At 46.0% G+C, this 19,395-nt stretch overlaps 1 protein-coding gene across 1 annotated transcript in view; it reads right to left on the bottom strand.

Moving 5' to 3' along the window:
* The window catches only part of LOC144694699 (solute carrier family 2, facilitated glucose transporter member 5-like), an 82,023-nt gene that overhangs the window by 46,562 nt on the left and 16,066 nt on the right, over positions 1-19,395 (bottom strand). The gene's annotated exons all lie outside the window — the stretch shown is intronic.

Raw genomic sequence — 19,395 nt, 5'->3', positions numbered from 1 at the left:
CTGAGGGTCAGTGCTGCACTGTCAGAGGGTCAGTACTGAGGGAGAGCTGCACTGTCAGAGGGTCAGTACTGAGGGAGAGCTGCACTGTCAGAGGGTCAGTACTGAGGGAGTGCTGCACTGTCGGAGGGTCAGTACTGAGGGAGTGCCGCACTGTCGGAGGGTCAGTACTGAGGGAGTGCTGCACTGTCGGAGGGTCAGTACTGAGGGAATGCTGCACTGTCGGAAGGTCAGTACTGAGGGAGTGCCGCACTGTCGGAGGGTCAGTACTGAGGGAGAGCCACACTGTCGGAGGGTCAGTACTGAGGGAGTGCCGCACTGTCGGAGGGTCAGTACTGAGGGAGTGCCGCACTGTCGGAGGGTCAGTACTGAGGGAGTGCCGCACTGTCGGAGGGTCAGTACTGAGGGAGTGCCGCACTGTCGGAGGGTCAGTACTGAGGGAGTGCCGCACTGTCGGAGGGTCAGTACTGAGGGAGTGCCGCACTGTCGGAGGGTCAGTACTGAGGGAGTGCAGCACTGTCGGAGGGTCAGTACTGAGGGAGTGCCGCACTGTCGGAGGGTCAGTACTGAGGGAGTGCCGCACTGTCGGAGGGTCAGTACTGAGGGAGTGCCGCACCGTCGGAGGGTCAGTACTGAGGGAGTGCTGCACTGCCGGAGGGTCAGTAATGAGGGAGTGCTGCACCGTCGGAGGGTCAGTACTGAGGGAGTGCCGCACCGTTGGAGGGTCAGTACTGAGGGAGTGCCGCACCGTCGGAGGGTCAGTACTGAGGGAGTGCCGCACCGTCGGAGGGTCAGTACTGAGGGAGTGCCGCACCATCGGAGGGTCAGTACTGAGGGAGTGCTGCACCATCGGAGGGTCAGTACTGAGGGAGCGCCGCACCGTCGGAGGGTCAGTACTGAGGGAGTGCTGCACTGTCGGAGGGTCAGTACTGAGGGAGTGCCGCACCGTCGGAGGGTCAGTACTGAGGGAGTGCTGCACTGTCGGAGGGTCAGTACTGAGGGAGTGCCGCACCATCGGAGGGTCAGTACTGAGGGAGTGCTGCACTGTCGGAGGGTCAGTGCTGAGGGAGTGCTGCACTGTCAGAGGGTCAGTAGTGAGGGAGCGCTGCACTGTCAGAGGGTCAGTATTGAGGGAGCGCTGTACTGTCAGAGGGTCAGTACTGAGGGAGTGTTGCACTGTCAGAGGGTCAGCACTGAGGGAGTGCTGCACTGTCAGAGGGTCAGTACTGAGGGAGTGCTGCACTGTCAGAGGGTCAGCACTGAGGGAGTGCTGCACTGTCAGAGGGTCAGTACGGAGGGAGTGCTGCACTGTCAGAGGGTCAGTACTGAGGGAGTGCTGCACTGTCGAAGGGTGTCGTCTTCGTCTTTCAGATGAGACATTAAAATGATCCCCGTGTGCTATTTCAGGATCGCGAGACCTTAATTTTGAAGCAGAGCAGGGTGGGAGGTCGTCCTGACATCCTGGGGCCAATATTTCTCCCAGATGCAACATCACTAAAAGTGGTGAGTTGGTTGTTATCTGTCTTGTTTCCCAGTCACTGCGCTACTGCTGTAAGGGGCTTTGGGATATCCTAAAGCTGTGAGGTCTCTGAAGGTCAATGGGGTGAGGTGTTGGCTTATCCAGTGCCTGTGGAATCTGTGGCCTGACAGAAGTGTTGGCAATTTTGGGATTGTGAAGTGGGGGATGAAAAGGAGAGAAATTAAGTGTGAGAGTACTGGTCGGAGCTGAGAGGAACCCATACAGCGCTGGCAGCCAGAATATATTTACCTTGTCTTGTGTAGTTTATGAGATTGTCCCATTCTCTGGATTGTGTTATATAGTCCGTAACTCCCTCTGACTTCTCCATTATTCTGTACAGAATGTATCCCTTAACAGCTATTAGCAAACTCACATAGGCTACATCATTTTTACTGTCTCCAATAACACGTGGTTTGGGTGAAGTAGATTTTCAAGCAGAAGGAACAGGAGCATAAAAAATAAAAAAATAAAGGGTGTAAGGGAAAAAAGAGCGGCAGAGAAAGAGACTAATAAATATAGATAGTGAGAGAGGGAGAGAGAAAAGAAGAGCGAGAGAGAGAGAAACACACGGTGAGAGGTAGAGAGACAGAGAAATGGAGGGGATGAGACAGAGAAAGAAATAAACAGAGGAAGTGGGAGATATGCTGAGAGAGAGAAATGGGGAGAGAATGTGTGAGGGAGAGAAAGGCTGAAAAAAAGTTAAGTGATAAAGAGGAAGAATTAAAGTGTTGAAAAGGACAGATTGTTGGAACAGAACAGAACCAAACTGAGGCAACAAGAGGAAAAAGAAAGTTCATTTTTGAGCTGGAAGAGAGACAGGAATTCTGTCTGCTTGGATTTACAATTCCAGTGTTAGAGACACTTCTATTCACTCAGAAAACCCTTCACACTCTGTGCAAGGACATTTACAGGACCATTTCCACTGGTTTAAAACTCCCCCCACTGCAAATCAGGAGAGTTCAAAATACTGTGGAGTGGGGGGGGGGGCGGTGAGGAATGTGAAAATAAGTCTCGTGACTGAGGGCTGGATTTCAAATCGGGTCGTGCCAGTGCGTATAGTTATTTGTGAGGCTCTGCGTCCGTGTGTTCATGTCCGTGTATGTGTACAGGTGTCCATGCAATGGCATGTATTTGTGCACATGTCTTTGTGCATGTGCCCTGTACATGTGTGTGTGTGTCCGTGTGTTCCTGTGTCTGTGTTCAGAACAAGGGGGCATGACCTTAATATTAGAGCCAGGCTGTTCAGGGCTGATGCCAGGAAGTGCTTCCTCACACAAAGGGGAGTGGAAATCTGGAACTCTCCCCGCACCCCAGAAAACTGTTGATGCTGGAGTTCAGTTGAAAACTGAGATTGATAGATTTTTGTTGGGTAAGGATATTGAGGGTTCGGGGGCTATGGTGAGTAAATGGAGTTTATGGAATCTAAACGAACGAGAGTACAGGCTTGAGGGGCTGAATGGTGTCCTTCTGTTCCTGTATTCAGGAGGCGCGGAATCTCTTGTTAATTAAATAATTAAACATGAGCCCTAAGTTGAGGGATGAAAATCAGATTCTCTTTTTCGTCTGATGCATTCTCACGAGTTTGTCCGTTACTGTTGGGTATACATCCAGTCAAGGAAATTTAATTATCTGATTTCCAATTTCCACAAATATTTCCTTCAAATGTTTTACAGATTTAGCAGCAGGATTTACAAGAGAAGCTTTCTTTTATTACAGATGAGTGTGCATGCTGCAAACTAACAGCAGCTTCATCGTAGAGGGAATTACTTATCGATTCTAGAATAGAGAAAGACAGCGAGTAGGCCTTGGATGAGGGGGAGGGAGACAGACACGAGGGAGAGCGAGAGACAGAGAGAGGGATAAAGAGCAACAGCGAGGCAGAGAACCTAACAGAGGGGGGACTGAGAAAGAGAGGATAAAAACAAAAGACTTGCATTAAGACAGTACCCTTTCAACCTCGGTACATTGTCAAAGAGAGTCACTGTTGGAGTGTAGCAATCACACAACCACAGAAAGAATCCAAAAAACAACAATCTGATAATGATTAGATAATCTATTTTTGTGATGTTGATAGAGGGATAAATATTGGCCAGGACACCGGGGAGAGCTCCCCTGCTCTTATTCAAAATAGAGTATGTGGAGCAGTCAGGACAACCGCAGAGGGAGGAAGTTTGAAGCTGACCCACGTTAAAATTCACCCTCATTCTCAATGTATCAGGTTTCAGTGTCCAATGCTGTCCTGGGACTGCATCTGATTTCAGTGTCCACACTGTCCTGGGACTGTATTTGATTTCAGTGTCCAGTGCTATCCTGGGACTGTATCTGATTTCAGTGTCCACACTGTCCTGGGACTGTATCTGATTTCAGTGTCCAGTGCTATCCTGCGACTGTATCTGATTTCAGTGTCCACACTGTCCTGGGACTGTATCTGATTTCAGTGTCCAGTGCTGTCCTGGGACTGTATCTGATTTCAGTGTCCACACTGTCCTGGCACTGTATTTGATTTCAGTGTCCAGTGCTGTCCTGGGACTGTATCTGATTTCAGCGTCCACACTGTCTTGGGACTGTATTTGATTTCAGTGTTTAGCACTGTCCTGGGACTGTATCTGATTTCAGTGTCCACATTGTCCTGGGACTGTATTTGATTTCAGTGTTTAGCACTGTCCTGGGACTGTATCTGATTTCAGTGTCCAGTGCTGTCCTGGGACTGTATCTGATTTCAGTATCCACACTGTCCTGGCACTGTATTTGATTTCAGTGTCCAGTGCTGTCCTGGGACTGTATCTGATGTCAGTGTCCACACTGTCCTGGCACTGTATTTGATTTCAGTGTCCAGTGCTGTCCTGGGACTGTATCTGATTTCAATGTCCACATTGTCCTGGGACTGTATTTGATTTCAGTGTCCAGTGCTGTCCTGGGACTGTATCTGGTTTCAGTGTCCAAGCTGCCCTGGGACTGTATCTGATTTCAGTGTTCAGCACTGTCCTGGGACTGTATCTGATTTCAGTGTCCACTGCTATTCTGGGACTGTATCTGATTTCAGTGTCAACACTGTCCTGGGACTTGCATCAAAGAGCCCTAGCAAAACTGGAGTCAATGGGAATCAGGAGGGAAACTCTCCACTGGTTGGAGCCATACCCAGCAGAAAGGAAGATGGTTGTGGTTGTTGGAGGTCAGTCCTCTCAGCTCCAGGACATCACTGCAGGAGTTCCTCAGGATAGTGTCCTTGGCCCAACCATCTTCAGCTGCTTCATCAATGACCTTCCTTCCATCATGAGGTCAGGAGTGGGGATGTTCGCTGATGATTGCACAATGTTCAGCACCATTTGCCACTTCTCGGATACTGAAGCAGTCCATGTCCAAATGCAGCAAGACCTGGACAATATCCAGACTTGGGCTGACAAGTGGCAAGTAACATTCGCGCCAGACAAGTGTCAGGCAATGACCATCTCCAACAAGAGAGAATGCAACCATTGCCCTTTGATGTTTAATGGCATTGCAACCACCAAATCCCCCACTATCAACATCCTGGGGGTTACCATTGACCAGAAACTGAAATGGACTAGCCATATAAATACTGTGGCTACAAGAGCAGGTCAGAGGCTAGGAATCCTGTGATGAGTAACTCACACCCTGACCCCCCCTATGCCTGTCCACCTCATACAAGGCACAAGTCAGGAGTGTGATGGAATACTCCCCACTTGCTGTCCTGATTTCCGTGTCCATATGGTCCTGGGACTGTATCTGATTTCTGTGTCCACACTGTCCTGAGACTGTATCTGATTTGTCAGGAAGTTATAAAAATTCTCATATTATTGAAATTTATTGTAAAATAGAGTAATAGTGGGATGTGTCTGTGTGTGTCTATGTATCTATATGTGTCTGTGTGTGTTGGACTTAATTGGATTAGACGCAGATAGTCTTGGTGCTTTGATGTAAGAAGAAAAGTTAGGTTTAAAATGTTGATTAGGTAAACATGGGTAAGTTTAGAAACATAGGTGTCAAGGCAACGTTTGCATTATTAGATATACCAAACTAGATTGTTTTCAAAGGAGGGGTGAAATGTGTCACTCAGCCAGGTGATGGTTAGAAACAGTGTGTTTATTTTTCCCAAAGATTACTGGTACAACTTAGTGCTATGAGAGGTTTTCATTATCAGGAAGATAAAGTCCAAAGACACAGTGAAACAATGGGTATTTGTATTTAAAGAGGAAGATATATATAAGGGGTGAAGACTGTGTGTAAGGGAATGCATTTTAAGATCTTACAAGTGTGAAAAAGCCTTCAGCATCTATGCCTCAAGCCACTGCCTTCAAAGGACTGAAGTTAAGAAAACTCACTTTGAATTCGGCTGGTTCAGGATATCATGTTTCTTTGCCTGAGTCTTTTAAAGTCTGTGTCGCACTGTTGCCTTAGTGAAAGTGTAACTGGGTGTTAGATTAACTAGGGGATTTAGAAGTTATTATAGCAGTAATTTGTAGATCTATGTATGTATTTAAAAATCATTTTTCTTATTAATAAATGTTTGATTTAGTTTTATAAAAAACCTACAAGACTTGGTGGCCTTATTACGATTAAAATCAAGGCAGGCATCACGAAATTTATACAAACCGAAAATGAGCTGTGAGACTTGTTTCAAGTTTCCCTCTGGGATTTGAACAGCTCAGCATTTACCATTTGCTGTGTCCGATTTCAGTGCCCAGTATTGTACTGGGAATGTACCTGATTTCAGTATCCATTACTATCCTGAGATTGTATCTGATTTCAGTGTCTGCACTGTCCTGAGGCTGTATTTAATTTCAGTTTCCAGTACTGTCCTGAGATGTTAACTGCTTTCAGTGTCCAGTACTGTCCTGGGAGTGTATCTGATTTCAGTGTCCAGTGCTGTCCTGTAACTGTATCTGATTTCAGAGTCCACACTGTCCTGGGAGTGTATCTGATTTCAGAGTCCAGTATTGCCTGGGACTGTATCTGATTTCAGTATCAAGTGCTATCCTGAGACTGTATCTGATTTCAGAGTCCACATTGTCCTGGGAGTGTATCTGATTTCAGTGTCCAGTGCTGTCCTGTAACTGTATCTGATTTCAGAGTCCACACTGTCCTGGGAGTGTATCTGATTTCAGTGTCCAGTATTGTCCTGGGACTGTATCTGATTTCAGTGTCCAGTACTGTCCTGGGAGTGTATCTGATTTCAGTGTCCAGTGCTGTCTTGAGCCTGTATTTGATTTCAGTGTCCAGTACTGTCCTGGGACTGTATCTGATTTCTGTGTCCACACTGTCCTGGTACTGCGTCTGGTTTCAGTATCCAATACTGTCCTGGGACTGTATCTGATTTCAGAGTCCACACTGTCCTGGGACTGCATCTGATTTCAGTGTCCAGTACTATCCTGGGAGTGTATCTGATTTCAGTGTCCAGTGCTGTCCTGGGCCTGTATTTGATTTCAGTATCCAGTACTGTCCTGGGAGTGTATCTGATTTCAGTGTCCAGTGCTGTCCTGGGCCTGTATTTGATTTCAGTGTCCAGTACTGTCCTGGGACTGCATCTGATTTCAGTGTTCACACTGTCTTGTGCCTGTATCTGATTTCAGTGTCCAGTACTGTCCTGGGACTGCATCCGATTTCAGTGACCAGTACTGGCCTGAGACTATCTGATTTCAGTATCTAGTACCGACCTGGGATGGTGTCTGATCTCAGTCTCCAGTACTGTCCCGGAACTGCATCTGATTTCCGTGTTCACACTGTCCTGAGATTGTATTTGATTTCGGTGTCCAGTACAGTCCTGAGATTGTACCTGATTTCAGTGTCCAGTACTGTCCTGGAACTGTATCTGATTTCAGTGTCTACACTGATCCAGGACTGTATTTGATTTCAGTGTCCAGTACTGTCCTGAGACTGTTTCTGATTTCAGTGCCCACACTGTTCTGAGACTGCATCTGATTTCGGCATCCAGTACTGCCCTGGGAATGCATCTGATTTCAGTATCCAGTATTGTCCTGGGAATGTACCTGATTTCAGTATGCAGGAGTTCCTGAGACGGTATCTGATTTCAGTGTCCAGTACTGTCCTGAGACTGTATCTGATTTCAGTGTCCAGTGCAGTCCCATGAGTGTATCTGATTTCAGTCTCCACACTGTCCTGAGACTGCATCTGATTTCAGTGTCTACACTGACCTGGGACTATACCCAATTTCAGTGTCCAGTACTGAACTGGGACTTCATCTGATTTCTGTGTCCAGTACTGTCCCAGGACTGTATCTGATTTCCATGTTCACACTGTTCTGAGATTGTATTTGATTTCAGTGTCCAGTACTGTCCTGAGATTGTATCTGATTTCAGTGTCTAGTACTGTCCTGGGAATGTATCTGATTTCACTATCCAGTACTGTCCTGGGACTGTATCTGATTTCAGTGCCCACACAGTCCCGGGAATGTATCTGACTTCAGTGTCCAGTACTGTCCTGAGACTGCCACCGATTTCAGTATCCACATTGTCCTGAGACTGTATCTGATTTCAGTGCATAGTACTGTCCTGGGACTGTATCTGATTTCATTATCCAGTGCTGTCCTGAGACTGTATCTGATTTCAGTGTCCAGTACTGTCCTGGGTGTGTATCTGGTTTCAGTGTCCAGTACTGTCCTGGGACTGTGTCTGATTTCAGTGTCTACATTGTCCCGAGACTGTATCTGATTTCAGTGTTCACATTGTCCTGGGCCTGTATCTGATTTCAGTGTCCAGTATTGTCCTGGGAATGTACCTGATTTCAGTGACCAGTACTGTACTGGGACTGTATCTGATTTCAGTGCCCACACAGTCCTAGGAATGTATCTGACTTTAGTGTCCAGTACTGTCCTGAGACTGGCACCGATTTCAGTATCCGCATTGTCCTGAGACTGTATCTGATTTCAGTATCCATACTGTCCTGAGACTATATCTGATTTCAGTGTCCATTACGATCCCATGACTGTATCTGATTTTGGTGTCCAGTAGTCCTGGGACTGTATCTGATTTCTGTATCCAGTGCTGTCCTGGGTGTGTATCTGGTTTCAGTGTCCAGTACTGTCCTGGGACTGTGTCTGATTTCGGTATCCACACAGTCCTGAGACCATATCTGATTTCAGTATCTAGTACTGTCCTGGGACTGTATCTGATTTCCGTGTCTACACTGTCCCGGGACTGTATCTGATTTCAGTGTCCAGTCCTGTCGTGGGACTGTATCTCATTTCAGTGTTCACACTTTGCTGGGACTGTATCTGATTTCAGTGTCCACACTGTCCTTGGACTTGCATCAAGGAGCCCTAGCAAAACTGAAGTCAATGGGAATCAGGGGGAAAACTCTCCACTGGTTGGAGCCATACTCAGCACAAAGGAAGCTGGTTGTGGTTGTTGGAGGTCAGTCATCACAGCTCCAGGACATCACTGCAGGAGTTCCTCAGGGTAGTGTCCTCGGCCAGTTTAGAAAGACTGTGTTTATTTTTCCCAAAGGTTACTGGTACAGCTTAGTGCTATGAGAGGTTTTTATTATCAGGAAGATAAAGTCCAAAGACATAGGACTGTATCTAATTTCAGTGTCCGCACTGTCCTGAGACTGTATCTGATATCAGTGTCCATCACTGTCCCAGGCTGTATCAGATTTCAGTGTCCAGAACTGTCCTGGGACTGTATTTGATTTCAGTGTCCAGAACTGTCCTGGGACTGGATCTGATTTCAGTGTACAGTCCTGTCCCGGGACTCCATCTGATTTCAGTATCCGCAATGGGACTGTATCTGATTTCAGTGCCCAGTCCTGTCCTGGAACTGTACCTGATTTCAGTGACCAGTACTGTCCTGAGACTGCATCTGATTTCAGTGTCCACACTGTCCCTGACTGTGTCTGATTTCAGTGTCCAGAACTGTCCTGGGACTGTGTCTGATTTCAGTGTGCAGTCTTGTCCTGGGACTGTATTTGATTTCAGTGTCCACACTGTCCCAGACTGTGTCTGATTTCAGTGTCCAGAACTGTCCTGGGACTGTGTCTGATTTCAGTGTGCAGTCTTGTCCTGGGACTGTATCTGATTTCAGTGTCCATCACTGTCCCAGACTGTATCTGATTTCATGTCCAGATCTGTCCTGGGACTGTATTTGATTTCGGTGCCCAGTCCTGTCCCTGGACTGTATCTGATTTCAGTGTCCAGTTCTGTCTTGGGAGTGTATCTGATTTCAGTGTCCAGTACTGTCCTGAGACTGTATCTGATTTCAGTGTTCACACGGTCCTGGGATTGTATCTGATTTGTGTCCAGTGTTGTACTGAGGCTATATCTGATTTCAGTGTTCACACTTTCCTGGGACTGTATCTGATTTCAGTGTCCATCACTGTCCCGGGACTATATATGATTTCATGGTCCACACTGTCCCACACAGTATCTGATTTCAGTGTCCAGTGCTGCCCTGGGACTCTTTCTGATTTTAGTGCTCACACTGTCCTTGGATTGTCACTGATTTCAGTGTACAGTCCTGTCCCGGGACTCCATCTGGTTTCAGTGTCCACACTGGGACTGTATCTGATTTCAGTGCTCACACTGTCCTGTGACTCCATCCGATTTCAGTTTCCACACTGGGACTGTATCTGATTCAGTGCGCAGTATTGTCCTGAGACTGAATGTGATGAAAGTGTCCAATATTGTCTCAAGACTGTACCTGATTTCAGTGCCCATTACTGTCCTGGGACAGTATCTGATTTCAGTGTGCAGTACTGTCCTGGGATTGTATATGATTTTAATGGACATCACTGTCCCGGGACTGTATCTGATTTCAAGGTCCACACTGTTCCAGGCCGTATCTGATTTCAGTGTCCAGAACTGTCCTGGGACTGTATCTGATTTCAGTGTGCAATCTTTTCCTGGGACTGTATCTGATTTCAGTGTTCAGTCCTGTCCTGGGACTGTATCTGATTTCAGTGTCCAGAACTGTCCTGGGATTGTAACTGATTTCAGTGTGCAGTCTTGTCCTGGGACTGTATATGATTTCAGTGTCCAGAACTGCCCTGGGACTGTATCTGATTTCAGTGTGCAGTCTTGTCCTGGGACTGTATCTGATTTCATTGTCTAGTCCTGTTTTGGGACTATATCTGATTTCAGTATCCAGTACAGTCCTGAGACTGCATCTGATTTCAGTGTCCACACTGTCCCAGGCTGCATCTGATTTCAGTGTCCAGAACTGTCCTGGGACTGTATCTGATTCAGTGTTCGCACTGGGACTGTATCTGATTTCAGTGCCCAGTATTGTCCTGAGTCTGTATGTGTTGAAAGTGTCCAGTATTGTCTCAAGACTGTATCTGATTTTAGTGTCCAGTTCTGTCCTGGGATTTATCTGATATCAGTGTTCACACTGCTCTGGGACTGTATCTGATTTCAGTATCCAGAACTGTCCTGGGATTTCATCTGATTTCAGTATCCACACTGGGACTGTATCTGATTTCAGTGTCCACACTGGTTCTGTATCTGATTTCAGTGTGCAGTACTGTCCTGGGATTGTATCTGATTTTAATGGACATCACTGTCCCGGGACTGTATCTGATTTCAAGGTCCACACTGTTCCAGGCCGTATCTGATTTCAGTGTCCAGAACTGTCCTGGGACTGTATCTGATTTCAGTGTGCAATCTTGTCCCGGGACTGTATCTGATTTCAGTGTCCAGTTCTGTCCTGGGACTGTATCTGATTTCAGTGTCCAGAACTGTCCTGGAACTGTATCTGATTTCAGTGTGCATCTTGTCCTGGGACTGTATCTGATTTCAGTGTCCAGAACTGTCCTGGGACTGTATCTGATTTCAGTGTTCGCACTGGGACTGTATCTGATTTCGGTGCTCAGTATTGTCCTGAGTCTGTATGTGTTGAAAGTGTCCAGTATTGTCTCAAGACTGTATCTGATTTCAGTGTCCAGTTCTGTCCTGGGATGTATCTGATATCAATGTTCACACTGCCCTGGGACTGTATCTGATTTCAATGTCCAGAACTGTCCTGGGATTTCATCTGATTTCAGTATCCACACTGGGACTGTATCTGATTTCAGTGTCCACACTGGTACTGTATCTGATTTCAATGTCCAGAACTGCCCTGGGACTGTATCTGATTTCAGTGTCCAGTCCTGTCCCGGGCCTGTGTCTGATTTCAGTGTCCAGTTCTGTCCTGGGTCTGTATTTGTTTTTTTTTGTTTTGATCTCTGCTTTCAGTGTCCAGTTCTGTCCTGCGACTGTATCTAATTTCAGTGTCCAGTACTGTCCTGGGACTATATCTGATTTCAGTGTGCAATCTTGTCCCGGGACTGTATCTGATTTCAGTGTCCAGTTATGTCCTGGGACTGTATCTGATTTCAGTGTCCAGAACTGTCCTGGGACTGTATCTGATTTCAGTGTGCAGTCTTGTCCTGGGACTGTATCTGATTTCAGTGTCCAGAACTGCCCTGGGACTGTATCTGATTTCAGTGTGCAGTCTTGTCCTGGGACTGTATCTGATTTCATTGTCCAGTCCTGTTTTGGGATTATATCTGATTTCAGTATCCAGTACAGTCCTGAGACTGCATCTGATTTCAGTGTCCACACTGTCTCAGGCTGCATCTGATTTCAGTGTCCAGAACTGTCCTGGAACTGTATCTGATTTCAGTGCCCGCACTGTCCTGGAACTGTATATGATTTCAGTGTGCAGTCTTGTCCTGGGACTGTATCTGATTTCAGTGTCCAGAACTGCCCTGGGACTGTATCTGATTTCAGTGCCCGCACTGTCCTGAGACTGTATCTGATTTCAGTATCTATCACTGTCCTGGGATTGCATCTGATTCCACAGTCCACTCTGTCCCAAGCTACATCTGATTTCAGTGTCCAGAACTGTCCTGGGACTGTATCTGATTTCAGTGTCCACACTGTCCTGGGATTGTATCTGATTACACAGTCCACACTGTCCCAGACTGCTTCTGATTTCAGTGTCCAGAACTGTATCTGATTTCAGTGTCCAGTACTGTACTGGGACTGTATCTTATGTCAGTGTCTGCACTGTCCTGAGACGGGATCCGATTTCAGTATCCATAAGATCATAAGACCATAAGACATAGGAGCAGAAATTAGGCCATTCAGCCCATCAAGTCTGCTCCACCATTCAATCACGGCTGATAAGTTTCTCAACCCCATTCTCCCGCCTTCTCCCCATAACCTTTGATCCCCTTACCAATCAAGAACTTATCTATCTCGGTCTTAAATACACTCAATGACCTGGCCTCCACAGCCTTCTGTGGCAATGAATTCCAGAGATTCACCACTCTCTGGCTAAAGAAGTTTCTCCTCATCTCTGTTCTAAAAGGTCTTCCCTTTACTCTGAGGCTGTGCCCTCGGGTCCTAGTCTCTCCTACTAATGGAAACATCTTCCCCACGTCCACTCTATCCAGGCCTTTCAGTATTCTGTAAGTTTCAATCAGATCCCCCCTCATCCTTCTAACTCCATCGAGTATAGACCCAGAGTCCTCAAACGTTCCTCATATGTTATGCCTTTCATTCCTGGAATCGTTCTTGTGAACATCCTCTGGACCCTCTCCAGGGCCAGCACATCCTTCCTGAGATAGAGGGCCCAAAATTGCTCACAATATTCTAAATGTGATCTGACTAGAGCCTTATAAAGCCTCAGCAGCACATCCCTGCTTTTATATTCTAGTCCTCTCGAAATAAATGCCAACATTGCATTTGCCTTCCTAACTACCGACTCAACCTGCAAGTTAACCTTAAGAGAATCCTGGACTAGGACTCCCAAGTCCCTTTGCACTCCAGATTTCTGAATTCTCTCCCCATTTAGAAAATAGTCTATGCCTCTATTCTTCCTACCAAAGTGCATGACCTCACACTTCCCCACATTGTATTCCATCTGCCACTTCTTTGCCCATTCTCCTAACCTGTCCAAATCCTTCTGCAGCCTCCCCGCCTCCTCAATACTACCTGTCTCTCCACCTATCTTTGTATCATCTGCAAACTTAGCCAGAATGCCCTCAGTTCCTTCATCTAGATCATTAATGTATAAAGTGAAAAGTTGTGGTCCCAACACTGACCCCTGCGGAACTCCACTAGTCACCGGCCGCCATCCTGAGTAGGACCCCCTTATCCCCACTCTCTGCCTACTGCCAGACAGCCAATCTTCTATCCATGCTAGTACCTTGCCTTTAACACCATGGGCTCTTATCTTACTGAGCAGCCTCCTGTGCGGCACCTTGTAAAAGGCGTTCTGGAAGTCCAAGTAGATAACATCCATTGGCTCTCCTTTGTCTAACCTACTCGTTAACTCCTCAAAGAATTCTAACAGATTTGTCAGGCATGACCTCCCCTTGATGAAACCATGCTGACTTTGCCCTATTTTACCATGCACTTCCAAGTATTCTGAAATCTCATCCTTAATAATGGACTCTAAAATCTTACCAACGACCGAGGTCAGGCTAATCGGCCTGTAATTTCCCGTCTTTTGCCTCACTCCCTTCTTAAACAGGGGGGGGTTACAATAGCGATTTTCCAGTCCTCTGGGACCCTCCCTGACTCCAGTGATTCCTGAAAGATCACCACTAACGCCTCCACTATCTCTTTAGCTATCTCCTTCAGAACTCTGGGGTGTAATCCATCTGGTCCAGGTGATTTATCCACCTTCGGACCTTTCAGTTTTCCTAGCACCTTCTCCTTGGTAATGGCCACCATACTCACCTCTGCTCCCCGACTCTCTTGAACTTTGTGGATGTTACTCGTGTCTTCCACCGTGAAGACTGGCGCAAAGTACCTATTCAGTTCCTCCGCCATTTCTTTGTTCCCCAATATTACTTCTCCAGCGTCATTTTCCAGCGGCCCAATGTCCACTTTTACCTCTCTCTTACCCTTTATATATCTAAAAAAACTCTTGCAATCTTCTTTTATATTACTGGCTAGTTTACCCTCATATTTAATCTTCTCCCTCCTTATTTCTTTTTTAGTTGTCCTCTGTTGGTCTTTGTAGGCTTTCCAATCCCCTGGTTTTCCACTGCTCTTCGCCGCATTGTATGCTTTCTCTTTAGCTTTTATACTGTCCCTGACTTCCCTTGTCAGCCATGGTTGCCTCATCCTCCTTTTAGTATGCTTCTTCTTCCTAGGGATGAATTTTTGCTCTGGCTCCCAAATTACTCCCAGAAACTCCTGCCATTGCTGTTCCACTGTCTTTCCTGCTAGGCTCATCTCCCAGTCAATTCTGGCCAGCTCCTCCCTCATGCCTCTGTAGTTGCCTTTATTCAACTGTAATACCGTTACATCTGATTCCAGCTATTTCCTCTCAAATTGCAGGGTAAATTCTATCATATTATGGTCACTTCCTTCCTAAGGGTTCCTTCACCTTAAGCTCCCTTATCAAATCTGCCTCATTACACATCACTAAATCTAGAATTGCCTGTTCCCTACTGGGCTCCACCACAAGCTGCTCCAAAAAGCCATCTTGTAGACATTCCACAAATTCCTTTTCTTGGGATCCACTGCGAACCTGATTTTCCCAGTCTACCTGCATATTGAAATCCCCCATGATCACTGTAACCTTGCCTTTCTTACACGCCTTTCTATCTCCTGGTGTATCTTGTGCCCCACATCCTGACTACTGTTCGGAGACTTGTACATAACTCCCATTATGTTTTTTTACCTTTGCGGTTCCTCAACTCTACCCACACAGATTCTATACCATCTGACCCTACGTCATTTCTTGCAATCGATTTAATTTCATTTCTTACTAACAAAGCAATCCCACCCCCTTTGCCAACCTGCCTATCTTTTCGATAGGTTGTATATCCTTGGATATTTAGCTCCCAGTTCTGATCCCCTTGCAGCCATGTCTCCGTGATGCCCACCACATCATACCTGCCAATTTCAATCTGCGCCACAAGCTCATTTACCTTATTTCGTATACTGCGTGCATTCAGATACAACACCTACAGTCCTGTATTTCCCGTCCCCTTTCTCATTGTTGTCCCTTTATCTGATGTGCTTGAAGTTAGATTCCTAGCCCTTTCCAAATACGCTGTCCTATTTTGTGTTCTGGGGACTTTAATAGCCTCTCCTGGGCTCTCCTTTCTTTTTAGTTTTTTCATAATTTTCTATGAAGTTGAATCCACCCCCCACATGCTAACCTGCTGCTTTGTTTCCCATTAGTCATACTTCTTGGAGTTTTACCCTTCCCTTCCCCCAACTTTCTAGTTTAAAGTCCTGTTGACCACCCTATTTACCCTTTTCGCTAGAACATTGGTCCCAGTTCGATTCAGGTGGAGACCGTCCCAACGGTACAGATCCCTCCTGTTCCAATACTGATGCCTGTGCCCCACGAAATGGAACCCCTCTTTCCTGCACCACTCCTTTAGCCACGTGTTTACTTCCCTTATTCTCGCATCCCTATGCCAATTTGCACGTGGCTCAGGTAGTAATCCGGAGATTATAACCCTTGAGGACCTGTTCTTTAATTTAGTTCCTAGTTCCTGATAATCCACACTGTCCTGGAACTGTATCTGAATTCACACTCCACACTGTCCCAGGCTGTGTCTGATTTCAGTGTCCAGTCCTGTCCTGGGACTGTATCTGATTTCAGTGTCCACACTGTTCTACAACTGTATCTGATTTCAGTGTTCACACTTTCCTGGGACAGTATCTGATCTCAGTGTCCAGTATTGTCCTGGGACTATATCTGTTTTCAGTGTCTTCACTGTCCTGAGACTGTATCTGATTTCAGTGTCCATACCTTCCCAGGGCTGTATCCGATATAACAGTCCACACTGTCCCAGGCTGTAACTGATTTCAGTGTCCTCACTGTCCTGAGACAGTATCTGATTTCAGTGTCCAGTACTGTCCTGGGACTGTATCTGATTTCAGTGTCCTCACTGTCCTGAGACTGTATCTGATTTCAGTGTCCATCAGTGGCCTGGGACTGTATCTGACTTCACAGCCCACACTGTTCCAGACTGTATCTGATTTCAGCGTCCAGTCCTGTCCCGCGACTGTATCTGATTTCAGTGTTTAGTTCTGTCCTGGGACTGTATCTGATTTCAGTGTCCTTACTGACTCCAGACTGTATCTGATTTAAGTATCAACACTGTTCAGTGCCCAGTATTGTCCTGAGACTGTACGTGATGAAAGTGTCCAGTATTGTCTCAAGACTGTATCTGATTTCAGTGTCCAGTACTGTCCTGGGACTGCATCTGATTTTAGTGTCCATCTCTGCCCCGGGACTGTATCTGATTTCAAGGTCCACACTGTTCCAGGCTGTATCTGATTTCAGTGTCCAGAACTGTCGTGGGACTGTATCTGATTTCAGTGTGCAGTCTTGTCCTAGGACTGTATCTGATTTCAGTGTCCGGTCCTGTCCCGGGATTGTATCTAATTTCAGTGTCCAGTATTGTCCTAAGACTGCATCTGATTTCAGGGTCCACATTTTCCTGGGACTGTATCTGATTTCAGTGTCCTTACTGACTCCACACTGTATCTGATTTAAGTATCAACACTGTCCGGGGACTGAATCTGATTTCGGTGAAACACTGCCCTGGGACTGTATCTGATTTCGGTGTCCACACTGTCCTGGGACTGTATCTGATTTCGGTGTCCACACGGTCCTGGGATTGTATCTGATTTCAGTGTCCACACTGTCCTGGGACTGTATCTGGTTTCAGTGTCCACACTGTCCTGGGACTGTATCTGATTTCAGTGTCCACATTGTCCTGGGACTGTATCTGATTTCAGTGTCCATACTGTCCTGGGACTGTATCTGATTTCAGTGTCCACACTGTCCTGGGACTGTATCTGATTTCAGTGTCCACAATGTCCTGGGACTGTATCTGATTTCAGTGTCCACAATGTCCTGGGACTGTATCTGATTTCAGTGTCCACAATGTCCTGGGACTGTATCTGATTTCAGTGTCCACAATGTCCTGGGACTGTATCTGATTTCAGTGTCCACACTGTCCTGGGACTGTATCTGATTTCAGTGACCACAATGTCCTGGGACTGTATCTGATTTCAGTGTCCATATTATCCTGGGACTGTATCTGATTTCAGTGTCCACACTGTGCTGGGACTGTATCTGATTTCAGTGTCCACATTATCCTGGGACTGTATCTGATTTCAGTGTCCACATTGTCCTGGGACTGTATCTGATTTCAGTGTCCACACTGTCCTGGGACTGTATTTGATTTCAGTGTCCACAATGTCCCGGGACTGTATCTGATTTCAGTGTCCACATTGTCCTGGGACTGTATCTGATTTCAGTGTCCACACTGTCTTGGGACTGTATCTGATTTCAGTGTCCACATTATCCTGGGACTGTATCTGATTTCAGTGTCCACACTGTCCCGGGACTGTATCTGATTTCAGTGTCCACACTGTCCTGGGACTGTATCTGATTTCAGTGTCCACATTATCCTGGGACTGTATCTGATTTCAGTGTCCACACTGTCCTGGGACTGTATCTGATTTCAGTGTCCACAATGTGCTGGGACTGTATCTGGTTTCCGTGTCCACACTGTCCTGGGACTGTATCGATGACAAATGTAAGCACCCTAAATGTATACAAAATAGGGCTGCAGCATTGGAAAAAAATAAAGTCAGGGAGGACATTGCTACTTGGGAACAAATAAAATTATAGTGCAGGAGTAACGGTCTAGAGAAGTCTAAAAAAGGTCATTGAAAAATAAAGGGAGAAGGAACCCTACTAAAAATTAAAGTGTGTATACCGCCATGTGCACAGTGTTTATGATAAAGCAAGTGAGCTGGAGGGAATCACGCATTAGGAGGAGCTTTAAGAAATGTCGTCACAAAAATATGGGATTTGAACATTACAACATATTTGGAAAGGCGGGGGAAAGGAGAAGTGGAGTTGCTATGCTTATTGGGAATAACAAAATGGCGGTACAAAAATGGGATGCAGCTATCAACAAGACAAAATAGAATCCATCATAAATAATAAAGGATCAATCATACTAATAGGTGTCGTCTACTGACATCCTCAGAGTGGTGGCAGAGACATGCAGTTCAATCTGAAGACTGAGTGTTAAATCTGAACAAGAGAAATGATGAAGGTATGAGGGGCAAATTGGCTGAGATGGATTAAGAAAATATATTAAAAAGTATGACTGTACATCGTCAATGGATAGTCTTTAAACAATTGCAATTATACATTCCTTCAAGGCACAAAAACCCAAAAAGAAAAGTCAGTCAAGTGTGGCTAACAAAGGAAGTTAAGGATTGTACAAGATTAAAAGAAAAGGCCATTAAAGTTGCCAGAAATAGTAGTAAACCTGGGAATTGGAAGCATTTTAGAAAACAGCAAAGGAGGACCAAGAAACTGATAAAGAAAGGGAGATTAGAATATGAATGTAAACTAGCAAAAAGACATAAAAACGGACTGTAAAAGCTTCTATAGTTATGTAAAAAAGAAACAAAAACAGAAAATGCTGGAAAAACTCAGCAGGTCTAGCAGCATCTGTGGAGAGAGAAGCAGAGTTAATGTTTCGAGTCCATCTGACCCTTCTTCAAGAGCGGACTCATACAGACTCGAAACGTTAAGTCTGTTTCTCTACTCTCCACAGATGCTGTCGGACCTGCTGAGTTTATCCAGCATTTTCTGTTGTTGTTTCAGGTTTCCAGCATGCGCGGTATTTTGCTTTTGTCAAATGTAAAAAGGAAACATTGGCGAAGACAAATGTGGGTCCATTACAGGCAGAGTCAGGAGAATTTATAATGGGGAATAGAGAAATGGCAGAGAAGCTAAATGGTGACTTTGGCAGGGATTTTCCAGCCCCGCCCACTGCCAGGGTCTTCCGGTCCCACCGAAAGTCAAGGAGCTATTGGCTGGCCCATCGCATCCCCCACGGTGGACCTCGCCATGGTG

This window comes from Cetorhinus maximus, chromosome 20, assembly GCF_964194155.1.
Source record: "Cetorhinus maximus chromosome 20, sCetMax3.hap1.1, whole genome shotgun sequence".
NCBI classification, from domain to species: domain Eukaryota; kingdom Metazoa; phylum Chordata; class Chondrichthyes; order Lamniformes; family Cetorhinidae; genus Cetorhinus; species Cetorhinus maximus.
The sequence above is the reverse complement of the archived record's forward strand: the minus strand, read 5'-3'. Positions and strand labels throughout refer to the sequence as shown.